Source organism: Schistocerca gregaria, chromosome 5, assembly GCF_023897955.1.
Source record: "Schistocerca gregaria isolate iqSchGreg1 chromosome 5, iqSchGreg1.2, whole genome shotgun sequence".
Classification (NCBI taxonomy): domain Eukaryota; kingdom Metazoa; phylum Arthropoda; class Insecta; order Orthoptera; family Acrididae; genus Schistocerca; species Schistocerca gregaria.
This window is the reverse complement of record NC_064924.1, coordinates 243,794,850-243,808,471: the sequence shown is the minus strand read 5'-3', so window position 1 is coordinate 243,808,471 and position 13,622 is coordinate 243,794,850.

Below are 13,622 nucleotides of genomic sequence, written 5' to 3'. Positions count from 1 at the left end.
GTCTCATTCTTCCCAAGTGCTTTCTCACAGATGTTATTGGTAACGTGTGTGAGGGCATTGGTACCATTCTCCCAATTGTCATTTAGACTTACACATGCTTCCTCTCTGGTTGACAAACGGATGTGTTGCACTTTAAAGTGTTTTGATTCCTGGCTTTATGAAAGAAAAAAGTTGATCCCAGCATTGTGTAGCACCAGAGAAAATATTTTAAATGTTTTGCAATAAACTGAAATATGAACATCCTTTTTGTTGATAGCTAGCAGCACTAATGTCATATACATACAAACAATATGCTGCACAAAGCATATAACGCGGTTTCGGATTTCGTTTTTTACTGTGTGCCTGCAAACCAGTGTAGCCACCTGCAATTTGCTTGCACTGTCATATGACTGGCCTTTAGAGTCAGTAATATCAATGGAATTTGAGGACATAATTTCAGTATGGCCTCAGCTAGGTTTTCAGATTTGTGTCCCAGGTGTAGAAAAAAAACATAACAAAACCATTCCTGTTCATATGTCTTAATACAAATGATAATTGATCAGTATGTGAAATGTCTGCAGTAGAAACTAATATTTAGAGAAATATTTGGCTTCTTTGATATCACTTATGATAATTCTTTTTTTCTCTCAGAAAGCAGCTTTTTTATTTCATCACAGATTGTTGAAGATAAATAACTTGTATGTCCCTGGCCAGTATGTCCATATCGTTCAACGTGCTTTATGAGGAAATGATCAAACTGGGCTATAAGGTTAATAGACATCGTTAATTGGCTATTATGTAAAGAATGAAATTTTTCATTGTGCTCACGTAGGGGAAATCAATGACTTGTTAGCTTCTTCACTGTTTCAAACACCCTTTTCCACAAATTGCACCGATATATTTTTTCAGTCTCAACATATGATTCCAAATCGTTTTCTACCATTCTACGTGACTTTTTATTGTTAAAAGTGATAACTCAAAATGTTTATGTTCAAGTGAATTTTCATGATGAGATTAAAATATTAGAAATATTTCTCCAGTTTGAAATGCCAACATTAGCAACTAAAGTCTCACCTCCAAACAATTGACATGGTTCTCAAAAAATAGAAATTGTGCTGCAGGAGTGTAGTAAATATTCAGAAAAGTTGAGTCACAATTTGAAAGGTTAAAATAAAATAAATTTTGGTTCAAATATCTCACCTTACCACCTTTTGATCTTCGTGAATCACCATTGCAAATTTGGTTTATGCCATGGTGAAAAAAAGGTCGATTGTTGATTAATTACCAGATCACTCTGCATGATCATCACTAATGAGGTTACTTCTCTTTGTAATATCAGATTTGATTCTTAGTTTTTTGTGAGACTTGAATTGAAGGACAGTTTTCTTTTGTTCGTTTTTTAACTATTTTCTCATTCTCATTTACTTCTTTCACTACAGCTGTAGTGCTAGACCTATCATCAGTATAGCTTGAACTCAAAGTCGAACCAGCAACATTTTTCGTGAAAAAGTTGTCCAATCAGCCAAGCGTTTTTTAGAACATGACCTTCTCATTTTCGCTTTTTCTTCGCTAATTTTCGAATTTTGACCCACTTAATTTTGCACATTTGTTTTTGTCACACTTATCTAAGTTAAAGACACAAAATTATCAACAAACACCAATACAAAAGAAAATAAGTTTGTAAACAATAAGTAACCAGTTCAAAACCGTACCACACAAGTCGTGAGCATGAAGATTTTTACTTTAAACACCACACTGATCCACTGAATAGCTTGCATTACTTGGCCAAACAGTGCTATGAAAGAAAATCGTTAAGACAAGGACAACAATGCAAAATAATTTTATTTCATTTCACCTCTTCCTATATTCTCAATGAACAGAAGATAGAAGCCGACTGCATTATGGGAATAGTGACTTTTGAAGCTCGTAATGGTGATACTCTGAATATCACCTTACTAATATCTATTCAGACATCAAGTAAACTAATAATATTTAAAAGAATATAGCGTCGATTTTCGTCCTTACAGCTTGTTTAAACTTTCTAATTATTCCATAACATTAATAATTTTTGTCATTTGTAAGCACAGTTGTTGTAAAACGTAAAATCTTAAAATAAATACTGTGCAAAAATTTCCGCTCTCTGAAGCTCCCGCCCCTAGGCTCATGCCTATTGCGCCTACATGTAAATGCACCTCTGATGATGGAAAAGCTAAACAAGCTATTAAATATTTCAACGTCCATCCACAGAAACTAGACGATATAATCAGGTTTTTGGTGAAACATTTCCATTAACAAGTTTCCAGTTATATGTTTCTCATTTTATATCATTCGCTAGATCAGCGTCTTGTTTTCTTCTTCTCTAAACGCAGTGCCAGAGGAAATGTTAAAAAAACTTTACCTGCTTTTGTAGCAATTCCCACTTTTTCCAAAACACAGCATATAAGAAAAGTGTGTGCTTCAGATATGTGGTTAAATTGACAAGCTTTCTAAATATGGTACAGGCTTGTTTGTTACATTTGTGGCTAAGTAAGAGCAAACTTGACACGCAAGTTTGCTCTTGTACGATGGCTTTTATAAGTTTTAAAAAGTTTCATTTTACATTCGAAGAAAGTTGATGTAACCCTCGGATTGTAAGAGTAAATCTCAAGTTATTCCCTGGACCAGAGCCTTGTTTTCTTATCCTTCTGCAAAAGCATTGCCAAGGTCAATGCCAGGACTGTTTTGTCTGCGTTTTTGCAGTTAAGCTATTCTCAAAATATACACGAATACGAATTGCATTTGGTTCGCAGTCAGGTTAAACAGCCTTTTAGGCCAGGGAAACAAACACTTATTTTCTGGTTGGTCTCAACACTCCAAAATTGATTCTGGAAATCCATTTCTAGCTGCCGGATTCCATTTACACAATCGATTTTCGCTCTCACGTAAACAAATAACCGTGTTTGAAACGTTTTTACAATTATCAGGTTATGACTTGTTTTCAAAGTATTCGACTAATATGGACAGGGTTACTTATTGTGCAGTATGTACTGCAAGAGGAGTGTTTACAATGTATATTATTCTAAAGATGTATAATCAATCAAGAAGAAGGAGAAATATTAGATTGAACATGAAAGTGCCTATCTCTAAAATTTAAGAGAAGAGACTTAATCAGAAACTACAACTAATGTGGCCCCACAGTCGTGTTTTTTGGTAGTAGAATTTTGAGTTATCATTTACACAGGATGCTACAAATTCTACAGGTTTCAATATAATGTCAACTGAAATCATGTGGGCTAGTTATAGTGCAGGCTGTGTCATTAGAGTTGTGACAAGAAGTACATACAGGGAAGATAAAACCCAAATGTTGGATCTGAAAATAGATTTCACACAGAGATAAATAAGTGACACAAACACATTTATAAAAGAAATATCACACGAAGACGAAAATGCTGTCTGCAATGGCAAACTAACCAACTTCTGGTATGTAAATATCATAAGCAGACACACCATTCTTTCTAGATTTTAGTATCTTCTTGTATTGGTTGATATAGGCATTTCGAATAGCTCATTTTTAGATTAACTGCTCCACATCACACATAGCAGCTATTTTCTGCTACATGCAGCTGCATATAGTGCAGTTTATATATACAATTTAAATAATGCTTGATCTCACAAAACGTGAAATTTATATGAATCAATTTTTTCGTTACATTTATAAATTTTACTTATCTATTCTTCTAGAAATCTTTTAACATTGTGGGATACATCACTGATTTACAAATATTGCCCACACACATATGCACACTGCTGCAGAAAACCAAACATAGGTTGCTTGTAGTTCCAAAAGCTGCGAAAGTGTGCCTGACGACCACCATTTTCACTTTTCCCAGTAATGAAACGAAAATACGGTGGAATTGATGGTGTATAGCACCAATTACTCCACAATAACTGTGACAGAGTGCTTATGTTTCAAAATACTACCACCAGAGAGCAGTGATGGAAGTAAAGTGGCCCAACAAAGTACAAGCAACTTGTACTTTTTGTGACTTGCTAAATGTTGCGTCTCTTTAGTTGCACCACTAGAAACTGGGAGTATAAGCATGCAAAGAAATTGCAGTTGCAGTTTGCCACTTGCTGTGGCGTGACTTGTGGTGCATGTATGAGTCTGACGAGAAACAGTTTCCGAAATTCGGGTTTCGTCATTTGGAAGATGTGTCGCAAGTAAACGTAGCGGTTAATTCATTTTATTTGCTCAACCAAAAATCTTTAAACATTGTGATATACCTTCAGTTTTTTCAGTAACAAAACGAAAATACGTTGTAAAAGAATGGAGTACAGCAGCTATTACCACACGATAAGTGTGACAGAGTGCCCATGTTTGAAAGTAAAGCCACGAGGGAGCAGTGGTGGAAGGAAAGTGGCGTAACGAAGTACAACCAAGGTGAACCGTTTGCGGCATGACAAAGTTGCGTTTCTTAAGTTATACCTCTGAAAACCCAGGGATCAAGCATACAATTTCTTTGCATCTGCAGTATGCTACGAACTGTGGTGGCACTTTTGTTGCGCATTTGAACCCGGCGCTAGGTCCCTGCCTAACCACACAGTCGGAAATCACGATAAATTCCAAAATACACCGCCAAGTATTTGCTTATCAAAAATCTTTAAAGATTGTGAGATATCTACAGTTTTTTCAGTAACAAAGAGAAAATACGTTGTAATAGAATGGAGTACAGCAGCTATTACTTCACGGTAAGTGTGACAGAGTGCTCATGTTTCGAAGTAAAGCCACGAGGCATCAGTGGTGGAAGCAAAGTGGCGTAACGAAGTACAACCAAGGGGAACCGTTTGCGGCATGACAAAGTTGCGTTTCTTTAGTTGCACCTCTGAAAACCCAGAGATCACGCATACAGTTTCTTTGCAGCTGCAGTATGCTACGAGCTGTGGTGACACTTTTGTTGTGTATGTGAACCCATCTCTAGGTTCCTGCCTAACCACACAGTTGAAAATCACGATATATTCCAAAATACACCGCCAAGTATTTTTGATGAGCAACAATTTTTTCAAGATGTAGCCAAGTGTGAGATTAGATTGTGTTAGCTTGAGAATTAACTCAAAAACAGCGGGAAGAAAGGGATCAATAAGTGCGAGATTTAATGCTACGTATGATAGGAAGTATTTTTCCTTCACTATTATAAAGAATCAGTGGGAGTACCCTATGTAAACAAGACAAATAATGCAAAAGAGGTCATGTGTGTAGCGTCTGCATCGCCAGATGGGATGAACAAAGAAATCGAAAACTTACCTATTTGCCACTGCTGGAAACAAGCTGCAAAAATTGTTTGTGTGTAAAATCCTATACTATTAAAGAACGAGAAGCTGCTGGCGGAAAATCCATAAGTACTGTACATAATTTGAAGTATTAAAGAAAAACTGAACATAAGATGGTGACGAGAAACAAAGGTGTAGAATATCTCTTTGTAATGTGCGACTATTTTGAGTCAATTGAATGTCATTCTTGTGGTAATATTGTATCTAAGGGTATTAGGCTATGTTCAGCAACACAGATATGTCTTCATGCATACTGTTTCGCTCATCTGGAACTAAAACATTTTTCATGTGACTGTGAAACTACTACACCAGATGTCAGGAAGCAGTACAAAAATAAGGAAACGGTTTGGAAGTCAACATGATATGTGAACTACCACAGGCGGTTTTTGGTATTACAGCATATGCTGATATGTTGAATTACATGAGACAATGTTTATCTGAAACTTTTGGAGAAAGGCTCTAAAGAACACAACTAGTGCAGTACCAGTAGCACAAAAAACTATTTCAACCAAAATAGTTAGCGAAACGCAAGACAGTAAAATAAATCATAAAACGGTGAATGTTAGAAAACTTAATTTTCCTGGTCATCATCGTTCAAAAGGACGCTTAATCCCCACCTATGTGTGATGGAGACAAAAACTTAGCATTGTGTGAAAAGATATCTAAAGAATTCTCACAATGTAAACAATCAGTCCAATTGGACGTGAAACGCATATTAATGGAGATAACGTAAGACGAGAAATAGTGAAAAAAAATATGGATGTTGTCCTCTATTCATATAGTTGTGGAAGAGGCTTAGCTGAAACCCTGTGATATCAGCAAGTACTCAAAGCTACAGGTTTCATTAGCAGGGGTGCCTGTATGAAAGAAATTCGAAAAGACTGTAATTATAGTAAACAGGCACTACAAAATCAGTACATAGTAATATTTGGTGGTACAAATGACTTAAAAAAAACTAGATACTTGAAGTTACTCGAACACTGAAGACCCTCTTAAAGATAATTAAAAATCAAAAAGCTATTCGAATAGGCTAACTCACTTGCATGATTTAACAGAATGCTCTTGTGTAAAAAAGGAAATCCAGAAAGTCAACAGGGTTTACCAAAAAAATCTGCAGTTCGATGGATAATGTTTCCTTTCATGATACAATGAATTTAGAGAGAATGTGCATCACAAAACATGGAGTGCACTTAAACAATAAAGACAAATCTTATTTATGTAAAAGCCTTGGAGAGCTAGTGGAAACAATTTACATAAAGAGTGAAATAAATAATTGAGTTCCGCTGGAGACAACAGTATACTCACACAGAAGAGTATCTACGCAAGAATTAAACCAGCAACTGCCTGTTGAAGATAAGCTGGTCCTCCTGCATGTTGATGGCACAGAAGCAACAGTTGCAAATGAAGCAGCTATAATAATACTGACAGAAGAGGGATCAGTGTCAGTATCAGTGCCTACAAAAACAACAGTAACAACAAGAACTGTAAAAACAGTCACAACAGAAGATCCTGGATATAGTGAAGTGGATAAAAGAAGAAGATCTATGGTGGGGGAAGTAATACATTACAACAAGCAGAGCAGGAATAAAGAGCGACAGCTGCTGTAGCACCAGCAGCAGCAGCACAACTGTACAAGAATTAGCATGTAGCAGTGTGAGTGAAAGGAAAATAGTGCCTTCTTCCCAGCTACAGGATTTCTGAATGGAATGAAGGAAGACGAAGCGCCCAAGGTAAGCAACTTGAACTGGAAGGCATAGATGGCTTGGTTGTCTGCATAACAGAACACTGGCGCAAAGGAACTGAAATTGTGTACATAGTTTTACCTTCTTATGAATTATCTTGTCATTACTGCAAAACATTAATGAGGTGTGAAGGCTCATGTATTTATGTTAAAAGAAGGCTCCAGTTCATAGTAAGGAGTGACATGATTTCTTTGAATGAAGAAAAACGTTTTAAACTCCCAGTAGTGACATTAAAAGAACAATATACACTTAAAAACAGTTTAAATTGTGCTCATGTACATCTCCTAATGATGATGTCAAAACATTTTTCACTAAATTGATACAAGTGCTGGACAAGACATGTAATCACAAAGGACAGATTATTATTTGTTGAGATTTAAATATTGGTATGATGAAAGTGGATGAAGTCAGCAACAGATTCTTGAATATCCTGTACATTTATGGCGTCTCACAATGGGTATCAAATGTCACAAAAATAACCAATTTTGACCACATTCTAACAGATATCAAGATAAACATTCTAAGGTACAGGTTAAAAACCTTGGGGTATCAAGCCATTTTGGTCAACTTGCAGAACTTAAAATATTCACAAAGAAACAAAACGAGTGCTTAGCTACAGAGGTTGTTTCTGAAATCAAGAAGGTGCAAGTCTGCAATGCAGAGACATGGTCAGAAGTATATTAAGGAACACATGTAAATGAAAAACTCAACAGATATATATATATATGAGTATATTCATACTAAAATTTGAGGATGCATTTCCTAAAGTAGTGCATTATATTGGAAAATGTGGTAGAAAGAACTAGGTAGCAAACAGTTTTAGAAAAGCCTCTGACACTCTCAAATTTCTCAGTTCTATAAAAGAAAATAAGAGTGATCTAGTCTTCTTATAATTTTTTCTCAGATACAAAAGGGCATACAGAAAACTGCTGTGGGAAACCAAAATGATTAGACTGCACAGAACTCAATAAAAGAAAAGCCATTTAGAATATAGTAAAACAATAAACTGGTAACACAAAGCCAAAGCAAATAAACATGAAAATTAGAAACACAGATAGTTTAATAGATAACTGTAAGGCCCTTACAACTTTGTAAAAAAACTACTTTACTAATACAGCATCCAAATTGCAAGAAAAATTCCAAAAATACAACACACAGCTACAAATAACTATGTGCTTTACATAATGCTGGTGCTATCCAGTAATGGGGAGGAAATCAATAGGATTGCGCATGCATTCAAGAGTAAACTCCCTATATGAAGTTCCAATGCGTCTATTAAAAGACTGCATTAGCAGCACAAAAACACCCTTAACAAACAATATAAATCTATCATTCTCATCAGACCAGTTTCATTACTGTCTTCCTTTTCAAAAATAACAGAAACTATTTTGAAAAACCGACTTACGGATTATCTAAATAAATACCAACTTTTGTGCAATGATCAGTTGATTTCAGGTTTGGAAAGGGAACAGAAGCTGCTGTATCAGTATTTACAGAAGAAGTTTTAAAAGCCCTAGATGAAGGAGAATAAGCACCACGATGTGATAAAAAGTATCCAGAGACGTGGCTGAAAATGACTTACAAGTTCATGGCGCCATTACGTTGGAATTTAGTATGGTGTTGACCCACCCTTAGCCTTTATGACAGCTTCCACTCTCGCAGGCATGCGTTCAATCAGGTGATGGAAGGTTTTTCGGGGAATGGCAGCCTATTCTTCGGAGATTGCTGTCCTGACGAGAGGTATCGATGTTGATCGGTGAGGCCTGTCACGAAGTCGGCGTTGCAAAACATCCCAAAGCTGTTCTATAGAATTCTGGTCAGGACTCTGTGCAGGCCAGTCGATTACAGGGATGTTATTGTCATGTAACCTCTCCGCCATAGGCTGTGCATTATGAACAGATGCTCTATCGTATCCAAAGGTGCAATCGCCATCCCCTAATTGTTCTTCAACAATAGGAAGCAAGAAGGTGCTTAAAACATCAGTGAAGGCCTGCGCTGTGATAGTGGCACACAAAACAACAAGGGGTGCAAGTCCCCTCCATGAAGAACGCGACCAAACCAAAACACCACCGCCTCCAAATTTTGTTGTTGGTACTACACACACTGGCAGATGACGTTCACCTTGCATTCGCTATACCCACACCCTGCCATCGAAAAGCCACATTGTGTACCGCGATTTGTCAGTCCACACAACGTTTTTCCACTATTCAGTCGTAAAATGTTTACACTCCTTATACCAAGCGAGGCGTCGTTTCGCATTTACCGATATGATGTAAGGCTTATGAGCAGGCGCTCGACCGAAAAATCTAAGTTTTCCCGCCACCTATCTAACTGTCATGGTACTTGCAGTGGATCCTGATGCAGTTTGGAATTCCTCTGTGATGGTGTGGATAGATGTCTGCCTATCACACATTACGAACCTCTTCAACTGTCGACAGCCTTATCATTCAACAAACAAGGTCAGCTTGTACGCTTTTGTGCTCTACGTCTCCTTTCACGGTTCCACTTCTATATCACATCGGTAACAGTGGACCTAGGGATGTTTAAGAGTGTGGAAATCTCGCATACAGACGTATGACACAAGTGACACCCAATCACCTGACAACATTCGGAGCATGTAAGTTCCGTGGAGCGCCCCATTCTCTCACGATGTCCACTACTGAGGTCGCTGATATGGAGTACCTGGCAGCAAGAGGCAGCACAATGCACGTAATATGAAAAACGTATGTTTTGGGGGGTGTCCGGATGATTTTGATTACATAGTGTACTTCCAGGTAAATTTGAACCACATGTCGGTCAGCTGTCCTGACGACTCAGCTACTGGTGCAAACTAGATTATGTTGCGTCATTATTAAGTATTCGATTATCCCAATAAAACACTGAAACTTTTACGTTAACAAAACTGCATGTATTACACATGACAAAAACCGATATTACATGATTTTATAAGGATGCAGAATTGTTTAAACTTTTTTATGAGTTTGATTATATCACAGGAGAACTGGACGTTTTTCGTAATATGCAGAAGATGAATGCACCTAAAGGCAAATGAAGGAAATCAAAGTCGTTGACTCATTTCACGAAATAAATTTCCGTTTCCTACCTTGAACAAATACTCTCAATTTTGAACATTTTTACTTTTAATTATTTACGTCCTGAATCTTTGTGGTACATATACCATACCTTAGATGTTGGACAAAATGACATTACATTAATATACTGTTACATTGATTGTATGCATTACATTTATAAACTGTCACATTTTTATATTGCTATATTGTTACATTAGTTTTTTATATTGTTACAACCAAAATTATCTTATTTTTCAAGATACTGTGTTACTGAGTAAAAACAGTTTTCCAAGAGATATGATGTTACAGATTTTTTAAAGCTATGGATTTTGATTATGGCCTTTAGGTTACTTGGCAGCTTATTAAACAAATGTGAACATGAGTGATATACACCTTTCTTGCACAGTGTGGTATAACAATGATGTCTGTGTATGTCACTATTTGCCCTTGTATGGTGTTCATGTACAGATTTATTTTGAATAAATACATTTCCATTTTTAGCATGCTTTTTACAATTTCTAGTATATAGATACATGGTAGGGGTAGAATCCCCAGTTCTTTAAAGAATGGTTTGCATGATTTTCGGCTGTTGGCATTTTTCATTATCCTCACAATCTTTTTTTGTTTCCAGAATATGGTTATGCTATGAGGAGAATTTCCCCAGAATATGACGCCATATCTCAATATGGAGTGTATGCAAGCGTAATACACTGCTCTAACTGTTTCAGGACTTGTGTTGTTCCATATAAGTCATTTTGGATAGTTTAGAATTTAATGAAGTGATGGGGGAATTCCATTTAAGATTGTCTTGTATTTAGATGCCAAGAAATTTTGTTTCAGTGACACTGTTAATTCTTTGGTTTTCCATTGACATGTTTGGTTTTAATGGGTTTTTATTTTGTTGTGTATGGAAGTGTAAGACGACTGTTTTTTGAGGGTTTATCAGCAATTTATTCCTCATAAACCACTCTGAGAGATTTTCACTTGTGAGCCATTTGATTTTCACCTTCAGTTAATATGCTTGTGTTATCTGCAAATAGCACTCACTGGTTCGGAGTGTTGAACGTGTAGGGGGAAGTCGTTTATGAAAATTAGGAAGAGAAAAAGACCTAAAATTGAGCCTTGTGGTACACTGTGGGTTAATGTGGAAGGTTTCGATTGATAAGCTTGGAGTTCGTTTTTCCCATGTATCTGTTACCTGAGAGCGATTTTCTAGGCAGGATTTCAGCCACTAGTGTGGCAGGCCTCTTACACCATACCAATTTAACTTTTTAGGAGAATTTCATAGTCTATTAGATCAAATGCTTGTGTTAAATCCAGGAAAATCCCCAAAACATTTTTGTGATTATCCACTGAATTTAAAATACGATTTATGAGGCTAAAAGTTGCTGTTTCAGTACTGCAGTGAGGCCTGAAGCCACGCTGACATCTTGAAATCATACTTTTTTGTTAAATAAATCAGTTAGTTGTAGCAGAACTAGTTTTTCAATGATTTTTGAAAAACCTGATAGGAGTGACACAGGCCTATATTTGACCATCTGCTACCGATCGCCCTTTTTGTAAGGGGTTCAACTTTTGCAGTTTTTAACTGTTGTGGGAAAATACCACTTGATAGTGAAGAATTGCATATATCTAGCAGTGGTGCGAGCATCTGTTCAGCTGATACTTTTATAATATAGTCTGGCACATCGTCGACTCCGGCTGAATATTTATTTTTTAATGACTTTATGCTGTTTAACAGTTCTTCGCAACTTATTGGTCGGAGGAACATGGATGTATTTGTTACACTATTTCCAGAAATTTCCTGTAATATTTTGTTTGATGTTTTTCCCATGTGTTCCTTCGCTAACTCACGAGCAGTAAGAATTGAAGTGGTTAACAATTAATTTTGGATCAGTGCTCTTGCTGCCCACCTGTGACAATACAATATTTTATTGTGTTTCCACCTTTCCAGTAAGTCTCTGTACTGTATTCCACATTGTCTTAGCTTTGTTTGATGATTCCATAATACGTTTGTCATTTTCCCTTAATTTTGTTTCCCTTATAGCATGACTCAGAGTTAACTTGTATTTTTTGAAGTAGTGAGCAAATTCAGGGCTGCTATCTGTTTTTGATAGTGCAAAAAGTTCTCTTTTTCTCCTACATGATACTTTGATCCCTGATGTAATCCAAGTTTTGGGTTTGCTGGGGCCTTTACATATTATTTTCTTTTTTGGAAATGCAATTTCGAAACAATGTCTGTAAATTTCCATGAAATTATCCAGCTTTTCATCTGTGTTGTAACTGTTGTAGATTTTATTCTATGAGTGGGTACTTAGCATATGTTTGAAGTGCTCAATATTTTGCATGCTCAATTTTCTCTTGTAGATAACACTTCCATTCCTAGACAAATCAACACTTCTGCATACGGCAAGTAGCTGTGCATTGTGGTCACTGTAGCCGGTATTAAAGTTTTCTGAGGTATGCATGTCAGTGTTTACAAAGGTCGGATCAATAAGTGTAGCAGTAGTTTTGTTACGTGTGTAGGGGAGTTTATTTTAGTGCACAATTTATATTCTTGAATAATATTAAGGAATTTTTTTCTTTGATGGCTGTGTGTTAAAAGGTCAATATTAAAATCGCCACACAGAACTATAGTTTTGCAAGTATTAATAAGTTTCCCTAGTGCAAGGTCAAGTTCTATAAAGAAAATGTTTACATTGCTGTTGGGTGATCTGTAAACACACATTATTACAGTTTTTCCTGATGTTATTTCAATAGTTGAGGCTTCAAAGTGTTTTTCGCTTCCTAAGTGATTTACACAGTCTATTATCTTATAGTCTATGTTTTCTTTTACATAAATGCAGCTTCCTCCAAGCTTTGATATTGATCTGCAAAAGTAGTTTGCCAGAGTGAAACCGGTTACGTTTGAATACTGTAAATGGCCCTTCTCTAGCCAGTGCTCACAAAAACATAAAACTGATACCTCCTTCCACTCATTCCTAAGAAGTACATTTATTTCATCAGGTTTGTTTGGTAGGGACTGTACATTTTGTTGAACGACTTTAAAAGTGTATGTATAAGTTTGTTCTGTAACACATTCCCCTGTGGCACCCTCAGCTACTCTAAAAACGTCTACCTGTCACTTGCTCTGGGTTTCTTCCCAGCCATTTATCTAATGTGTTTTGGCCCATTTTTGTGTTATTCGTTCTTTCCTTGGGTTTCATCCTTCCTTGTGAGTCAATTTGGACCCCTTTAACATGTTCTACTTTGTTTTTTGAGCTTTCATTGCCTGTTATGAGCCAATTATCCAACGTACTGGTAAGGTTTCTAGTGTAATGCTTTACAAAATTATATATTTTCTCTGTTAGATATTGTTTACCAACGTAATTTAGATGAAGTCCGTGCTGGTGTGCATGGATTTTTCAAGAGTGCTTACATCTATTACATTTGAATGCTCAAATTTTCCACAAACATCCTTTAAGTCAGAGTTTATCTTAATCACTAATTGATTCACACATGACGACGAAGGTAGGTAATGCCT